Source organism: Orcinus orca, chromosome 14 (genome assembly GCF_937001465.1).
Source record: "Orcinus orca chromosome 14, mOrcOrc1.1, whole genome shotgun sequence".
In the NCBI taxonomy this organism is placed as follows: domain Eukaryota; kingdom Metazoa; phylum Chordata; class Mammalia; order Artiodactyla; family Delphinidae; genus Orcinus; species Orcinus orca.
In genome coordinates, this window is record NC_064572.1 from 36332101 (window position 1) to 36351614 (window position 19514).

A 19514-nucleotide genomic window follows, 5' to 3' on the forward strand; every position below is an offset into this window, starting at 1 on the left:
CAGGAAAGCTGGCATCCAAGAGGAAATCAGAGAGGGGCAGGCTGGGGGACAGGGGGTGCCTCAAAGGGCACTACATGGGCATTCCAGAAGCATCACTGGCCAAGCCAACAGCCCCAAGGGAGGAGAGCAGAGACCCTAGAGCAGGTCTGGTTGCCCCAGCCTGGGGGAATAGAGGCCCCCAGAGTGGGCCTGGGGGACCCCAGAGCTAGCTGAGGGCCTGCTAGCCCTACACGAGCCCTACAGAGAGGGCCTGAACGGAACTACCACATTTCCTGGGAAGCAGCTGGAGGTCTCCTGTCTAAAGTCTCCCAGGAATGGGAGTCAGGGCCCAGAGAGATCCAGAATCCTGGGATCCCAAGGCTGAGTCCATCCACCACCTCCCTTATAAGAGCCCCTCCAGAGAGACCAGCTGCCCAGGCTAGCTCTGGGGGCATCTGTTCCCCAAGGCTGCGGCACCTCACAAGCACTTCCCACAACGGGGAGCTCACCCCTGCACAGGCAGCCCGTCCGCTTTCCTCCAGCTCAGTTAAAAAGGTCTCTACACACATACATATGCGTGGAAACCCACTCACTCTTCACACACACACGCATACATGCACACATTCACGCCCAGACACACAGACACAGGTACACTCACAGGTGAGCTGGGTTTTTTTCATTTTGAAGTTGTTTTTTTTTTTTTTGCAGTACGCAGGCCTCTCACTGCCGCGGCCTCTCCCATTGCAGAGTACAGGCTCCGGACGCGCAGGCCCAGCGGCCATGGCTCACGGGCCCAGCCACTCCGCGGCATGTGGGATCCTCCCAGACCAGGTCACGAACCCGCGCCCCCCGCATCGGCAGGCGGACTCTCAACCACTGCGCCACCAGGGAAGCCCCATTTTGAAGTTTTTTAATGCACAAAACGAACATCCCAGAAACAGAACAGGCATTGACTTATTAACGATGAAGCACTGTTTAAAGAAGCCCCCTCCCAACTTGGTAAATAGGAATATAGTATAAATAGACATGAAAGAAGGTGAACATTTTAGGATTAAATGCAAACGCTAACACACTCTTCTATGCCACACTCCTGCACAATGTGCACACCAGTCAGGCCCCAGTGTGCACCCGGGTCAGACCACCCATGCAGACCCTCCCTCTGCCTGCCCACCCCTGTTCTAGGATGCTCGAGACTCCATCAGGCCGTGGGCAGTGCCTGACGGATGAGCTGACGCAGCTGAAACATGGGGGAAATGACCAGACTCAAGGTGAAGTGTGATTTCTCCCTTCTAGCTCAAGTACTTCATTACCTCTCTGACCTCCGATGGCTAATAAAGGTGTCTAATTCGTGTGGCACTAAAATAGCATCTTAATGTGCACCACGACCATCTCCTAAAATTAAAGCTATGACAAGTAATGAGGGTCTCCATTAGCTAATATCTGCATGTGGAAATTCTCATTTTCCCAGAGTGGGCTAATGTCTCTGAACGCCCCACTTTGGGGAGCTTACCTTTCCAGGCTCTAGACACAGAGCAGATTGGAAGGCACTAGACCTTGTCACCAGGCTACCACAGACAAACAACTGCCAACCAGTCGCTCAGGGTAACAGCTTTGACTGAGGACCACCAGTGACTCTGCCCCAGGCATGGAAGGACAGGCAGAAGGGCCCAAGTGTCCCTGAGCTAACCCACACGAGGGCGTACAAATGTCTCCACTGTGGAACCCATGTTGGGTATCATGGATATCCCCAGGAGGCTGTAACTCACTCAGCCCAGGGGAAGTCCATGAAGACTTCTCAGAAGAGGTGGTAATTCACCATCATCCTAGTTCCATTTGGTGTTTGCATGAATAAGATTGGTAAATTGCATGGGGATGTGATGTGGGCCTCCATCGTTGCATTCTCTGATAGTGGTATTAATTTCTGGGATTCCTCCCAAGATTGATTATTGCATCTGATTTAAGATTTGGGGCACAATATCACTAATTATTAGAGAAATGCAAATCAAAACTACAGTAAAGTATCACCTCACACCAGTCAGAATGGTCATCCTCAAAAAGTCTACACATAATAAATGCTGGAGAGGGTGTGGAGAAAAGGGAGCCCTCCTACACTGTTGGTGGGAATGTAAATGGGTACAGCCACTATGGAGAACAGTATGGAGGCTCGTTAAAAAACTAAAAGTAGAACTACCATATGATCCTGCAATCCCACTCCTGGGCATATATCCAGAGAAAAACATATTTCAAAAAGATACATGCACCCCAATGTTCACTGCAGCACTATTTACAATATCCAGGACATGGAAGCAACCTAAATGTCCATCAACAGAGGAATGGCTAAAGAAGATACGGTACATATATACCACGGAATATTACTCAGCCATGAAAAAGAACAAAACAATGCCATTTGCAGCAGCATGGATGGACCCGGAGATTGTCATACTGAGTGAAGTGAGTCACACAGAGAAAGACAACTATCATGTGATAGTGCTCATATGTGGAATCTAAAAAAAGGCTACAAATGAACTTATCTACAAAACAAAAGTAGAATTACAGATGTAGAAAATAAACTTACGGTTACCAGGGGATGGGGGGGGGAGAAATTGGAAGATTGGGATTGACACATACACACTACTATATATAAAATAGATAACTAATAAGGACCTACTGTGTAGCACAGGGAACGCTACTCAATACTCTGTAATGGCCTATATGGGAAAAGAATCCAAAGAAGGTGGATATATGTATATGTATAACAGATTCACTTCGCTGTACACCTGAAACTAACACAACATTGTGAATCAACTATACTCCTATAAAAATTTTTTTTAAAGATACACGCATTCCAAAGTTCATAGCAGCACTATTTACAATAGCCAAAGCATAGAAACAACCTAAACGTCCATTGACAGATGAATGGATAAAGAAGATATAGTACATATGTACAATGGAATATGACTCGGCCATAAAAAAGAATGAAATAATGCCATTTGCAGCAACATGGATGGACCTAGAGATTATCATATTAAGTGAAGTAAGTCAGACCGAGAAAAACAAACATCACATGATCTCACTAATATGTGAAATCTAAAAAATGATACAAATGAACTTATTTGCAAAACAGATATAGACTCACAGACGTAGAAAACAAACTTATGGTTACCAAAGGGGATAGCGGAGGCAGGGGGCACAGGCGGGGGGGAGATACATTAGGAGTTTGGGATTAACATATACACACTACAATATAGAAAATAGGTAAACAACAAGGACCTACTGTACAGGACAGGGAACTATACTCAGTATCTTGTAATAACCTATAATGGAAAAGAATCTGAAAAAGAATGTGTGTGTGTGTGTGTGTGTGTGTGTGTGTGTGTGTTTGTATGTATAACTGAATCACTTTGCTATACGCTTGAAACTGACACAACATTGTAAATTAACTATACTTCAATTAAAAAAAAAATAGATTTGGGGCACAGCCAAGCCCTCCAGGCCAGAGTCCTTTCCTCGCCACTGTGCATAGACACATGGTACTTGTCACGTGCTGACTCTCACCGACTCCTACCAGAAACAGCAATGACTGAAAGACGCTAAACTAGCAAGAGCCATTCAGGTGCCGTCCTTCCCCCTTCCCCCTGACCTCCACCCTGAACACTTTCCCGTCCCACTTGCATCTTCCTCCTTCCTTCTTTCAGGTCTCAGCTCAGACATCACCTCCTCCAGGAAGCCTTCCTTGGTTGAGGTGCTTCTGCTGTATGCTCCCAGAGCCCCCTGAACTGCCCCCATAGGAGTACCTTCCCCATGGGATTTTCTAGTCCGACTACTTATCTCTGACTACTTATCTGCCTGCCTATCAGACCATGAGATGTGTGAGGGCAAGACCAAGCCTTCTTCTCATCTCCCACACCCATGATGGTTGTACGTAGCTCACCAGATACCTGTGTAACCTTATCTCTATTATCCTATTAGATCCTCCAGCTGTCTTAGAAGGCAGAAAGATTATTATTGATACCCATTTCACACATGGGAAGACGGAGGTCCTCAAAAGGGGAAGCAGCTGCCCAGCAACACTTATCAGTAGCAACTGACAGCTGGAGGGCTGGGACAGCAGCGTCTTCATCGATGTCAAGTCTGGTTCTTTCCTGGGGCTCTTGGCACCTCTTGAGTCGAGGACTGGGTTTGAGACAAATTGCCGTGTAGAGGGATCGATTCATCTCAAATTATTAATGGTACATTATCTGAACAAATGCTAAGCTTAGGTGCCCCAGCTTCCCAGGCATGGCATATCCCCTGCCCAGCTCTGCTTTGCAGATGGTGACCCCCCCCTCCAGCTGTGAGCCCATCCTGGGATCTCTTTGGACACCTTGTGGAGAGAATCGCGGTCCCTTCTCCACCCTACGGGATGCTCTCTGGCTCTCCAAGGCCAGCCCTCCACCATCCATTTCGTCTTCTGTTCGTGTGTGGCAGTTTCAGTCAATACCTGCCCATTCCAAACACGCCTATCACCCTCACACATGAGGTTCCCGTGCACGGGGGCTTCCGCTCTGGGGAGCTCCAGGGCTGCTTATCTGGGCTCAGCAAATCCAGCCCTGCATCCCCCTTCCTGTGTGGATGCCAACCCAGTGGCCAGCGGTATTTCCCAGAATGTCCACACTGCACGACCGGTGGCATAGCCCCACAGTTCTGCTTCCTCTCGGAAATCCAAAGGCACAGGGGACTGAGGGGGTGGGAGGGCGCCTCAAGGAAGGTCCTCAGCCACTGGTGTCCTGGAGCACCTCTCCTGTGTAGTCAATGGCATGGACTCTCAATCACCCTTTGGCCCCCAGCCTAGTCGTCACTTCCTCCAGAAAGCCTCCTGTATTACCACCTCGGCCCTTGGTCAGAGGAGTCTTCTAGTTCAATGACACGGCTCAGCGTTTGTGTCCAGAGTGGCCAGTACTAAAAGCTCAGGGATTCGGACTTGCTCTTGAGGCCCATGGAAGCCACTGAGTAATTATAAGCACGGAAGGAAGATTAGCTCAGTTGTGCCTTAGGAAGACCCCTCAGTCTGAAAGGTAGAGAAATAGTTAGAGGGAAGAAGTCCCTGGGTAGAGAGAAGCAGCCGGACACGATGGCAGTGACCCAGCAGGCCAGAGGTGGCGCTGGCAGTAGGGCAGGGACAGTGGCGTGGCAAGGAAGCAGGCAGAAGCAAGGGCGGTAGGAGGACGGACCTCCCAGTCGCTGACAACATGAAGGTACTTGGGTGACAGGAAGAGGCCAGTGCGGCCTCCAGGATCTTGTCTGGGGGACTAGGATGGGGGTGGGGCACTACCAAGCTAGCACACCCAGGGTGAGGTGAGAATTCCCTGAGATGGCTCTGAAAACCGTATGTAAATTAAGCAGTGCTGGGACTTCCCTGGCAGTCCAGTGGTTAAGACTCCACACGTCCACTGCAGGGCGCACGGGTTCGATCTCTGGTCAGGGAACTAAGATCCCTCATGCGGAGTGGTGCGGCCTAAATAAATAAATCATGCAGTCCTGCTCAAAAAGTATCTTCTTGGCATTTTGTTAAAGATTTCCGCTGTGTGCAAAGTTGAGCCAGGGATTCCTCGGTCAGCTTCCAGAGCCCCTGTGTGCCCACGTCCTGATTCCTGCCTGGCTCTGAGTCCCAGCTTCTCTTGTCCTCCTTCAGGAAGGAGGACCGACCCCCGCCCCCTATCTCTCAGGAACCTCCTCCTCCTGCCTTTCACCAGCCCCCAGTGGGTTCTGAGCTGCTGAGGTCACCAGGTTCTTTCTCATTCAGGGGTCCTCTCAGCTACACAGTCAGCCTCCTGCGGGGAACACTACATCCATCTCCCCAACCCAGAGAGGAGAGAGCCTGGCTCGGGGCATGGGCCAGGACGGACACCCAGGCGTCTGGACAGCTGGCCCAGGACTCTCTTTGCAGCTGCATCCTTGTGGTGGGGTAACATGGTGGCTAAGAAGGGCGTTCAAACCCAGCTTTGTGACTGACCAACAGATGCTGTAAGTGATTTGCTTAACCTCTCTGTGCCTGTTCCCTCATTCTTGAGAGGGGATGTCAACAGTAGTAGCTCCCCCACTGCTGGGTCTGAGGATCAAATGAGTGGCTCTAGGAAACTGCTTAGCCTGGCCCCTAGCCTGTAGCAGGCGTTCAGGGAATTGCAACGATGATTGCTGTTAAAAATGTCTATGGTGCCCAGGGTCCCTCCCTGGCCTGGGTGAGGGGAAACGCCAGTAACAGTCCAGCCCATGCTCAAGGAGAGGGGAATGAGGCTGCACTTTTGAAGGCAGGAGTGTCAAAAAGTAATGGGCAGGACTTCCCTGGTGGCGCAGTGGTTAAGAATCCGTCTGCCCATGCAGGGGACACGGGTTTGAGCCCTGGTCCGGGAAGATCCCACATGCCGCAGAGCAACTGAGCCCCTGAGCCACAACTACTGAAGCCCGCACACCTAGAGCCCATGCTCTGCAACAAAAGAAGCCACTGCAGTGAGAAGCCCGCACACTGCAATGAAGAGTAGCCCCCACTCACCGCAACTAGAGAAAACCCACGCGCAGCAACGAACTCCCAAAGCAGCCAAAAAAAAAGTAATGAGTAAATTGTAAAGCCTCACATTTGGCACCTATATGTGATGAGACTCAACCTAATTGTCATTAGCCGTGGTGGCAGCTGGTCGAGGGCACAAGCTGGCCTCATCCAAAGTCCTTGCTCTTAAGCACTGCCTCGTGGTGCACCTAGGCCATGTGGCTGAAATCACACACCTTCTCTCTCCCAGGGCAGCAGCAGGAACCTCTGTTATTCCAGCACCCCCAGGCTCAGACCTCGAGGGAACCAAATCTGCCGCCTCCAGGCCTACTGTGCGCCCGCCCCCCCCACTGTCTGCTAGCTGAGTCCCCCACACTGAGAGGCAGCGTTGCCCACCCTGCTGCCCAGTGAAGAATGGCACGCTCCCCGTTCAAGGGTGCTCGCTGGCCCTTATCACGGGAGAGTGATGTCTGCAGCGCTGAGCCGCAGATCCTGCTTGCCTGGTCAGCACTGCGGAGGGCAGGGAGGCAGCAAGAGACAGACGCTGCGCTTGACAAACACCACGTGGCCGGGCAGGCAGGCAGGACCAGAATGAAATCAGAAGGGAAGGAGGTGAACCTGGCGTCCTGACCAGGTGCTGGCGGACACACCGGGCTTCCGCAGGGGGGGATCTAAGATGGAGAAAATCGGTGACCTTGGTCATAAAGGGGATTGATTGGCCCGGGACCCATTGTGCCTGCCGAGGTGTGGCCTTGACTGGCCCTGCTTCCTGGGGGAAGGGTGCCCTCAGAGACTTCAATTCACCAAGGTTCAATTAGCTAATAAGTTGTGCTTGGGCGGGACGAGGCTGATGGAGGTTTTCCAACTATGAACACCAGAAGAGATGGCTTCAGGGACCCAAAAGGGCCTGACCGTGACCCTTGTCCATGGGAGGAAGAGGGAACTAAGGGAGACGACGGCTTGGCTTTGGACTCAGATGGAGCTGAGTTTAAACAACCTTCTTGGGCAAGTCCCTTCCCCTCACCAAGGCTGCTTACCCATCTGTCAAACAGGAGTGACAATCCCATTTATGGGGAGCCAGCTACGCGCCAGGCACTTTGCTACCAATCTCATGGGCGTGAACTCATATAATCAGAACCAGAATCCTAGGAGGTAGCTACTACTATTATTATTAGCATTTACAGATGAGGAAACTCAGGCCCAGAGAATGAAATGACTTTTCACAGGTCCCACTCTGAGTTGCACACCAGGAATCAAACGCAGGCAGCCAGCTTGTACCTAAACCCTTGGCCGCGCCCCTTTTCTTCCTCTTGTCACGAAATACACCAACAACAGCAAACTAGCAGCACGGTCTATGGGCTGAAACAGTAAGAAGAACTTTCCACGGATGAACTCCCTTTAATCCTCACACTAAACCTATGAAGTGGGAACCAATGTAACCTCCATTTACAGATGAGGAAGCTAAGAAACAGAAGGTGAGTTACTCACCCAAGTCACCAAGCTCATGGGCGACAGCAATGAGAGTTGAGCCCAGGTAGTCTGGCTCCAGGGTCCTGACCTTGACCTTATGCAAAGGCATGAAAGGGCCTCACCCAGTGTGTAGCACATGGCACAGAGCAGGCTCAGCGAAGGGCTTTTCTACCCTGGGGCAGCCCTTCTCCCTAAAAGGAAGACAGATGTAGTGAACGCTGGGGCAGGCTCCCCACATGCCCAATGCAAGCCAGGCTTCGGGAGGGTTTGGATATGCTCTTGGCAGACTCCGAGCTTCCACTGGAGAGGGCATGGGTTCAATCCCTGGTTGGGGAACAAAGATCCCACATGCCTGCGCAGCGTGGCCAATAAAAGAAGGAAAGAAAGAAAGAAATGCCTCTGGTTCAGGGAAGATGGAGGGAAAACGGGGGTCAAGGGCCCCAGTGCGCGGGGGCTTCTTAGCAGAGGTGGGTTAGCAGGCAGGTGGGGCTGTGTCGGAGAAAGGGAGAGCACACTTCCAGTGAGCCACTGGGCTTGAGTGAGAGCTAGGAGGTGAGCGGCTATCGGACAGTCGAGGCTAAGATAGCAGACAGATGTCGGGAAGGACTGTCAGATCTCCAACTCCATAAAGTCCCACGACGCCTGGCCAGGGCTGTGGGTCACGGGAAGCAGCCAGCAGGTGGGCAGCTTGGGAGAGTGACAGGAAGAAGCAGGCAGCCTTACCCCAGCCTGACGCTCAGGCTCGGGCCGGCCCCTGCCGCTGCCAGGCCAGAAACGCTGGGCCTGACTCCTGAGGGGTCCCACCCTGCTCCCCGCAGCTTTGCTCCCATCCTCCAGCCCTCTGGGGCCCCACCCCTTCAATCATTACCCCAGATCATTGAACTGGAGGTCTGTAAGGCTGACACTCCCTCAGAGAACATTTATCTGGAAAGTCATAAAATCACACCAGGCATGGTAATTAACGATTAGAGATGTTTATCCCTCAGCTGGCTCTGGCCTGTGGGAGTCTATTGTGGGGACAGAGGCGGGCTTCCCTCCGCAGCATGGAGGTGGGTGGCTGCCGCTGCCAGGTTCTTGCCATCAGAGATGTGCCAACAGAGGAGGTGAAGGCCAAGCCCTTCAGCCCCTCGCTGGGGGGCCCTGTTGGTGCACTGAGCCATCTTCCCAACAAAGCCGTCCAGAGCTGGCTCCTAACACCTGACCTCTCCTACCCCCATGCCTTTGTATGCACCGTGCCCCTCACCAAGAATACCGTCCTTTCCATGCCTCAAGGCTCAGCCACCTCCAGGGAGCCCTCCCTGACCACTCTGGGCACAGAGCTGCTCCGTTGCAGGCCATCAGGACTCTCGCCTCCTCTGATCTTCACCCGGATGTGTGTGTCCTGTGGCTGCATCTTGATCACTCAGCCAGACCCAGTGTTCCCAGAGGGTACGTATTCACTCCCATCCTCCACCCTGCCGCTCTCCCATACCCAGCACTGGACCATGCACCCAACAGGTCCTCAAAAATGAACCACGACAGCAGAGTGTTAGAGTTGCAAGAGAACCCCCCTCACCCACTAGATGATGCTCTGCATGTATGGACATCGGCACCTGGCTCTGGGGAGCAGGCCCAGGCTCCTTCTCAAAGGGACTTGTAGGCCAGACAAGGCCAAGGCCCAAGGCACACCAACTTGGGAAATGGAGACCTGGACCAGAAGTTAGGAGCTTCCTCAGCATCTGACAGCATTTTGGGTGGCAGAGCCAGCGCTCAAGCCAAGGTCTTCAGGCACCCGGGCCTGGCTCCCCAGGAAGAGTGGTGGCCCACCTGAAGTCACCTGGAGAAGGATGGAGGATCCTGGTGCCCCAGGGTGTGGGCTGGCTCTACCACCAAATTACTATGTCACCCCAGGCATGTCCCTGATCACCTGGGCCTCAGGGTGAAGATGATGAGCAGAGTATAAACCTGCTGGAGCACAGGCAAGCTCTGAGTAGGGTAGCCAGGACAAAGCGTCCATCTACCCTAAAGCCAGAAGGATCTGGGTGGGAGAGGGCTCTGTGGCTGAGTGGGCCTCTCATTCCTCCTTGGACACAGGTAGAAACACATGCACTGCCCCTTCTCACCCAGCCGGCCCGGCTCCTTGCAGGCAGCAGCTGCCTATGGCATTCTCAGGGTAGCTGCAAAGGCCAGGCCCCCTGGTGCTGGCATTCACCCACTCAGGCCCAGTGCTTCTGTGGACTGAGCCAACTCCCAGGGCAGCGGCCAGTACCCAACCAGCCACCCACCCCATAGAGCCTCCCCTACTGGCCTGTGAGTCACTGAGGCCCAAGTATCAGGTCATCTAGTCCAGCCTGGCCCAGAGCCTTGCCCCAAGATGCTCTGCAGGGGTGAAAAGGGCCCAGTACTTAGAAAAGTTATGCAGTATAGCTGGTCTTGGAGATCAAGAGCTCATTGCAAGTTAAAGGCACAGACAAGGCTTTCAGGAGGAAACAAGACTAGGTTCTTAAACAGCCTATGTATGTGCGTGTGTGTGTGCATGTGTTTTATGGGCACGGAGAGAGACGTGTAAAGACACAGCCCAGGCCGTTAGCATTGCCTGCCCTGGGAAGTGAGAATTACAGAGGGTGGTGGCTATTGGCAACTGCATTATAGCACTCTATACTTCCCACTGATCACAGTGAGTATGCATTTCTTTTGGAATTAAATTAATTATTTAAATAAAGTAACGTTAGGAAAGGAAATCTGTTTAACTTTGTTTAACCCAGCAGTTCCCAAACTTATCTGATGATGAACTGTTGCTTTGTGTAACGCCTAGAAGCACCCCCTGGAAGAGGGGATGTGCACGCAATATACTCTGGAGAAAGATAAACTTGTCTAGTTTCTAATAGATAAAACCATGGTCCTTTCTGACTCCGGGAACCAGGAAGAGGAAAGGGTTTGCGGAATCCAGACACTGCATCAACCTCGGAGATAGACCAGAGCCCGCAGCTCCCCAAACACCAGTCCAGACACTGCTGCTCTGCCCGGTTCCCTCTCTGAGGTGGGATGAGCTGCAGGCATGGGTGGTGAAGAGGGTACAGTGTCACAGGGGAAACACCTGGTACAGAGAGAGTGACAGGACCACAGAGGAGTAGGGCAGACCCAGTGCTGCGGGGTAGGCACAAGCCCTCCTGGGAAGAACTGAAAACCAGGAGCCGCCACACGTCCATGACATCCTGCAGCCAAGCATCAAGTCCCAGCTCCGGTCCCTTCCAGCTCCCCAACTCTGGGCAAGTTTAATTTCTCTGGGCATGAAATAGGGTCCAGATGGGATGGTCCCTAAGGTCCCTGCAGCCTGAAATTTCAGGATTCTCGGCTTCACAATGACCACTGTAGGTATGACCCTACGACTTATCACCTCCACTTTATAGGTGATATAACTGAGGCTCAGAAAGGGTAATTGGTTTTTTTTTTAATGAATGTATCTGCCTTTTTTTTTTTTTGGCTGCATTAGGTCTTCGTTGCTGCACACGGGCTTTCTCTCTAGTTGCGGCGAACGGGGGCTACTCTTCGTTGCAGTGCGTGGGCTTCTCGTTGAGGCGGCTTCTCTTGTTGTGAAGCACGGGCTCTAGGCGTGTGGGCTTCAGTAGTTGCAGCACGCGGGCCCTAGAGCACGCAGGCTTCAATGTACCAGAGCCAGCCCCAGAGTCAGACCACCTGAGTTTCTAGCACTGGCTCCACCTCTTAGCAGCTCTACGGTTTGGACCGGTTGAGTTAGCCACTCTGAGCCTCAGTTTACTCCTCTGCAACTGGGAATAAGCCCTCACTGGTTACACAGCACAGTCCATCATGTCAAATTCACCATGGGGCCCAGCACACTTAGGTCTTTGGAAAATGGGAGCTATTATTTTTACTATAACTCTATAAATTATCCCACAGTTGAGAGAAAAAGGAGAGGTAGGCACTGAACTCCAGGTGTACTGGCCTGCGGGTCGGGAAATCTGTGTGCCCCAGGCAGATCCCAGGACTGTCGTCTACAGACTGAGTCAACTCCCACGTCAGTAGCCAGCTTGCTGCCCGTTTGAGGCTCCCATTTGGAGCCTCCGTTTCCCCATCTGTAACAGGAGGGGCTGGACTGGGTGACCTCTGGGAACACACGGGTCTATCATCTGGACAGAGGAAGGTCTCCATGAGATACTCTTTTCCCACAATGGGTTGGAGAATTTTGCTCTCCAGCAGCCTGTCATCCTTTTCTGGGGGGTGGGTGTGTGGTTGATGCATTAGGAGAAGGAGGGATAGGTCAGGGACAGGAATAAAGAGAACATGAATGGGGCACTTCCTGTATACCAGGCGCCATCCCAGGAGCTGTCCACAGATGAATGCATCTAGTCCTCAGAACAGGCCTATGAGGCCACAACTAGTTAACCCATTTTATAGACAAGAAAACTGACATCCAAAGAAATGAGGTCATATGCCCAAGGTCAGAGGGTTGGTGAAGCAGGATTTGAACGCAGTCCTCCCCAATCTTCATGGCTCCATGCTCTAAACTGCTGAATGGTGTCAGCTCTAGGTCTCTACGAAAGACAGAGACCCAGGGAGGGAGAGATGGGACAGGGCAACAGGTGCAAAAAGAGCAGGTGCAACGTCCCAGGGCAGCCTGGGCACGTTTTCAGGGAGCGGAGTGGGAATCCCAGCTGGGAAACAATCGTTTGCCTCCATTTGGGGCCTGCTGAGTTTCAGAGTCATTGTGCCCAGACAGGAATGCACAACCCTCTCCCTGGGGGGCTGCAGAGGGTCCCACTGCCACGTCACCAGGAAGGAGGCACCTGCTGGCCTGAGAGAAAAGTGGGGCCTGAACTGCTTTGTCTAGTGGCCACTGGGCCCGGGAGATGCTTCACCTGCCACTCCTTGGTCACTCCAGTCCAGTGACCCCCACTAAAGCCACGCACTCCAAGACGGTTTGCTCCCCAATATCACATGCAAAATGTCTGTCAGCTCTTGACACTAATATTATTTAAGGCTCAAAGTGTAATGTAAGGCTTCCTTTTAGGGAGATTGTCTCATTTAATAAAACTCTCGGTCTCTGTTCCCCCAAGGTAAGCACGCTGATGATAACGTATTCCCCGCACTGTGATTTGATCTGGGAGTAGAATTAGCACACAGCCTTGCTTCATTGTCAGATTGGTATTTTTATTATTTTCCCCGGAATAAATAAACAGGAAGCCATCCAGGTGAAAGGCAGTCATCTGCCCCCAGGACCTTTAGTCGCTGGCCTCCTAACTGGGTCACCTCTCCTCTCCAGGGCTCACTCATTCACTCATTCATTCTTTAACTGATTCAGTCAACAAGCTGCCCCAGTGTCAGTACCCTAGACTGTACCCAGGCTCTGAGCTGGGGAGTTGGGGTGTGACTAAGACAGAAGAGTCCTGTCCTCAAGGATCTGACACCTTCACGGTATTGCCCTGCACCCCTCACCTTCCTTTAACTGCCCCCCAGCCCGAGTGGCACCAGTAGGACTGCCAAGAGAAAATTCAGACTCTCGCTCACACGAAGGCATTGATGAGAACGAAGACCTGGGCTCAAGGGCATCCCTGTCCCCACACCACTGTGGCCCGAGGCAAGTCACCTGATCCGTTCAAGTCTGTTCATTCCTGGGTGGGAAGGACATAATGAAAACATGGGCTTAGAGTCAGACAGAACCTGGTTCAAATCCCAGCTCTGCCTCCTACTAATCTTGAGACCCGGAGCAAGTCACTTTGCCCTGCAGTGTGATGCCATCGTTTGAGGCACGACCTGCTTTACAGAGATGTTGTGAGCAGGGGCACAGCAGTGAGAGAGGAGCTCACCCCAGGAGCCACTGAACTTGCACAGTCCTGAGAGGAGGGGCCCCAGAAATGTCGTGTCCTCTTAAAAAGGAGGAAGTTTAAATGAGATGATGTAGGTCAAGTGCCCGGCTCATGGGAATTACTCAGCAAACTTGCTGTCACCATCACCATCGTCAACATCATCATCAACAACGCTGCTGATATCACTCATCTAGTGAGGAATGAAAGCTCTTTCAAAACTCTAGGGACCTAGACTGGAGGGTGCGCAAGGTTGGCACTAGGCTGGGAATTCTCACCCTGTAACCACGGGCAAGCCCCTTCTCTTCCCTGGCTTGGGTGTCCAGCTGTGACACAATTTCCTTCCTGGCCCTGACGCCCCAGTGCCTGCGAGCGGCTGGGAGAACACGTCTCTCACACTGCTGGGCCCTCTGTTACTAGCTGACCCAGGGAGGACCAGGGGCTTCGCGGGGCCTGGGGACTCCCCCAGCCTGGGGATGCCACAAACAAGGCTACACCAGGCCTCGAGCTGAGCCCAGCAGGCAAAGATGGGGTGCTCGAAGGTCCCAGCAGAACGGGGCTCCAGGGCTCGTCTGGCCCTGCTGCTTAGATGAGCTCTTCCTTACTACACATCACTAGAGGTGCCTGAAAAAGGAAGAGAGGTGCCTGGAAAAGGACAGGAGTTCAGGGCTCAAGTCCTGCCCTCCTGGCACTCACTGTGGGAGGCGTTCTAAGCCTCCGCTTCCTGCTATGACATACGGTGCATCGGTGACAGTTCTGGCAGAAATGACCACTCAAGAGGGTGACTGAAGAGAGTTTAATGAAGGGGCTTCTTAAAAGTGTAAGCAGGGTTAAAGGAAAGCGTAAAGGACTGGTGAAGCACCCCAGGGTTAGCAACAGTGGGAGGTGCTGCCACCCCTAGAATGATTCCAGAAACGCCTGTAAGTTGGGAGCTGCCATGAAGGAGAAGACAGACCAAGAGGAGCTGTGGCGTTTGCTGGAGGAACACAGTCATTACTGACCCACGGTCCAGCCGGGAGGAAGCTCCGGAATGTTTGTGGATGGAACCAGAGAGTAAGTGAATCAACGAATCTGATCTCCTGCTGATGTATCCCGAGGCAGATACCATTTTCCAAATGGCTGCTTCAATAGCTCCCCTCGCACACACTCTTCTTATAGTAGGACTTTAACGCTCCGTGAATCTGGGCACAGCTGTGATTACAGCGGAAGTGACACTATGGGATATCTGTTAGGTCATAAAAAGCGATGCAGCTTCCACCTGGTTCTCTTTGGGATGCTCACGCTTTGAAGTGAGCCACCGTGCTGTGAGGAAGCCCAAGCAGCCGCGTGGAGAGGCCACACACAGATTTTTCTGTGGACTGCCACATCGGAGGTCCCAGGCCACAGTCAGTATCAATTGTCACACAGGTGAGTGAGTGAGTCTTCAGATTTCAGATAATTCTATCCCCAGCCTTAGAGGCTTCCAGCCCGAGGTCCCAGACACTGTGGGGTTGGAGACAAGCTGTCCCTACCGTGTACTTTCCAAATTCCCAACTAATGGAATCAATGAACATAATCAAATGGTGGGTGTTTTAGGCCACAATGTTTGGAGTAGTTAGTTATGTCAATTGTTTGCTTTGGTCCATAGGGACCACGTTCCCAGAGCACAGAACAGGGAGGAGAAGGGTGGAAAACGAATGTGAGGGGGAAATGGAGAAAACCCAGCAGCACAGATGCCTCACATAGGGCAGGGCTTTCAGGACCCATCCAACCTGGCAGAATCTGAAAACCCATTCTTACACCGAAAGTTAGTTCCACTAACCTGAAGAATTGCCCCAGCTGCCTCAGTAGCCTTTTGCATCTCAAACCTGTGTTCCCCATGCCCCATTCCGACTCAGCCCTGCCCACGCTGCCAGAGAAGCAGAGCACCCCCACTACCTGGGCACTCCGTCCTTGACCAGTGGACCCGCTGCATACTCTGACTTGGCAGGGAAAGAAACGGGTGGCAGGAGGGCCTGCAGGGACAGGCCTCCTCACTCTGTCCTACACATACCAGGCACCTGCACAACCCTTGCCCTCCCCTCACCTGGAACTCTCTCCTCACCACACAGCCAACACTACCAGTACCATGACACCTTCAAAGAATTAACCCTCTGCCATGGGCTGCATGTTTGTGTCCCCCTAAACATCATATGTTGAAGCCTTAACCCCCAAAGTGATGGTAGTTGGAGGTAAGGCCTTTGAAAGAGAATTAGGTCATGAGGGTGGAACCCTCTTGATGAAATTAGTGCCCTTATAAGAGGAAGCACTAGAGAAATGGTCTCTGCCATGTGTGGACAGAGCAAAATAGGCAGCTGGCTCTCACCAGACACGGAATCAGCCAGCACCCTGATCTTGGCCTTCCAGCCTCTAGAACTGTGAGAAATAAATGTTTGCTGTTTAAGCCATCAGTGTGTGGTATTCGTTATAGCAGCCAGCCCAACTAAGACACCCACCACCACTACCACCCTCCCCCTCCCCTGAACCCTGTTCCAAGATGCACATGGTTGTAATTTTCCTGAAAATGCCAACAGGATAATTTGAGGGCAGCATCTGAGTAAGAGAGCTAGCATACACAAGATTTGTCTCCCCAGGAATGTAGAAGGGTCTGTTCTAAATCCCATGTGTGTCTTCCATCTGCAGTCCTGGGCAGGGCTCACAGCTGCTTGCTAGGAAATCATCACCAAGGCCACAAATCCTCCCGGCTCCCCTGTGCGTCCACAGCATCTTATGTCCGCTCCCCCCAGCCCAAATCTCCCATTACCATAACTAATAACTTCCCTAACATGCTGCCACGGGAGCAGGACCCATGTCTTCCCAACACTCCCGATAAAACAATAACCACACTTGGTGTTTCAGTCACTGCTAACAAGAACATCGCATTTCCTCACTTGATCCTTGCAACATTAGGAGGAAGGTGGTTAGCATTATCTCCAGCTCACAGAGGGGACAAGCTCAGAGAGGTGAAGTGACTTGCCCAAGGTCACCGAGGAGGTGGGGACCAGAACCAGGACTCAGAGCCAGGTCCGGCTCTCCCCACATGCCCACCCCCAGAGTGCTTTATCACCTCTTCAGCTCCAACATAGAGCAGAGGGCTGAGCATGAAGCAGGAACTCAACAAATATTTGTAAACTGAACAAAACCTTAACAAATTCTCGTTGCATGAATACAGCTCTTATACGGAAGAGAATCCAAACACCACCATCCACTCCATGCATTCTGATGCGCTGATGTCTTTTGTTTTTTGCAGGGGTTTTGTTTCCTCCAGCAACGCGAGTGGGCGGCAAGGAGGTACACAGAGTCCCCTGGGGAACTGTTTCTGCACAGCATCTCAGATGTGAGGTGGGGAAACATTCTAGAACAAATAGGTTCTGGTTATCACAACACCACTGAGAGAGAGGTGGGCAAAGACTCCAGATCCCATTTCACATATGACAAAACTCAGACCCCCAGAGTCAAGGGACCTGTTTGCAGTCACTCAGAGAAGGAGGGCCCGCACCAGCTGTCTTGATGTCCATATAGGAGACTTACAATTCCCTGGCTCCCCTACTTCCAGAATGCCCAGCTCTGAACACTACAGCCTCGTCAAAAGGATAGAGGGTACGGCTCTAGGGAAAACGTGTGGCAGCCTCACTCGATCAGACGGCCGGGCTCTGAATTCCAGCAGAGACCAAAATGAAGCTTCCTGAGGCAGAGGCCTCAGCACCCCACACACTTCCTCCCACCTCCCCTTCCTCCTTTCTGCACCCAGCAGGCAGATCGTCAGATCACGTGGGCTGAATCTCCACAACCAGGCAGCTCTGCGGAGGAAATGAAGGGAACTTCTCAGGCCCTACGCCCTGTCGGCAATTGATGGCTCTGGCTGGGAATGGGGTTCTCAGAGGACTGTGACCCTCAGAGGGGTCTCCTTGCCAGGGAGTGAGTGATTGGAGACCCCCTCAGCCCAATCTCCACTGGACACTCAGGCCCCTACCTCGGCGATGAAAGGAGGTAGAGTGGACCCAGCCCCAGTCTGGAAGGCAAAGCCCTCTGGTCCTTTGACTTCCTGTGTGACCTTGGGAAAATCACAACCTTTTGAACCTCAGTTTCTCCATTTGTCAAACAGGTTCATACTACCCTCCTTTGCTGCCTCTGGGGGTAAATGTTCATCTCCAAAGATAAAATGATAACACTTAACTATACCTATTTACTATTAGCTCCCCCCCCACTGGTGCTGACTCAAGCTGTCCAGGGTGTGTTCTCATGGTCTGGAGGTCAGTCGCCCTGGCCTGACTGATGGTGAGTGTGATTGCCCGTGGCAACTGGAATCAGGCTACATCCAAGGGACAAGGTTGAGTCTTAGCTGTGAAGGCAGCCAAGGCAGTTTCTCGGGAGCAGTATTAAGCATCATCACAGAAGGGGGATGGGGCAGGGGGTGAGGAACCACAGAGATGAGGCTGGTCAGGAAGCAGCAGCAGGGCAGGGAGGCCACCTGCTCAGGAAGAAGCCCTGTTCTTGTCAGGGGACATCCACCCCATACAAGGCCTGGCAGACCACAGCCCACAGAACATGGACCAGGCTGCCAGGAGTCCGCGTGGCCAGAGCCTGGAGGGAGACAGGCCTGTGTGGCCGAGAGCAGATCCAGCACCAGCACTCTTCAGCCTGTAACTGAGTCCCGGGTCAATCTGGGATCAATGTGCTCAGAAGTACCATGTGTATGCACTTGGTTATATCTTGCCTTGTTCCAAGAAAAATGATTTAAAACATACACAAACCCATAAGGGATTTACAAGGCTACCTAAAGTACTGCAATAAAACATAAATTAGAAATTGATAAGAAAGTACAGAGGCAAAACAGAGAAAAGGACATTAAATGAGACAGAAATATGACTAGTTCAGAAATGAGGACTACAAAGCTCTAAACGTTGTTTCAAAGGATCCAGATTGTCGATCTGAGCTTCCTGGTAGCAACTGCAAAAGGAGAAACCTGCTCAGTTACACGATTCCATGAAATAAAATATAAAAATATAAATAAAGCCTGATAGTTAGGAAAATCATAACTGCTTCTGATTATAGAGCAGGAATATTTCCTGGCAGTCTTCATGATAAAATTCTATGAATAGACACGAAACAAATCTCATGGAGATGTTTTCTGGGGAGTGACATCATACAAAGAGACAATTCAAGAGAAGTAGTCCTACAGGGACCAAACTAATATGCTATGGAAGCCATCCTCCCCTGGCCTAGATTAAGGTACTGGCAGATGAGGCTGGGATATTTTAAGCAGGGAGCATTATTGCTATTATTGCTAATAGCATTGGTTGCTATTTATTTATTTATCTAAAATTCTTTCACGCCACCTATACTTACTGAGCACCTAAGTAGTGCCAGCATTGTACAGGGCATTAGAGAAGCAGAGGTGAGCAGGACAGACATGAACCCTGGCCTATTAGGGCTCAAGGTCTTGGAGGAGAATCTGTAAGTGAACAGGCAGTTACAGACCACAATTCAACAAGGGTCCTGATGGGAAGCCCAGGTCACTATGGGAGGACAGAGAAAAGGCCTAATGCTGCACATCAGGGAAGACTGCCTGGAGGAAGTGAGGCCTGAGGTGGGCCTGGGAAATACCTGGCAGGTGAAGAAGCAATGGCCAGACCACCAGAAATCAGCATGCCAAAGAACCCATCATTGCCCAGAGACGCCACTGAGAACAGCCTTAGGAAGGGCCCCAGAGGCCAGGCCTG

General features: G+C 51.9%; 1 long non-coding RNA gene across 4 annotated transcripts in view; it reads right to left on the reverse strand.

The window, feature by feature from the left end:
• Window positions 1-19514, reverse strand: part of LOC117202547 (uncharacterized) — a 213345-nt gene that overhangs the window by 167152 nt on the left and 26679 nt on the right. The gene's annotated exons all lie outside the window — the stretch shown is intronic.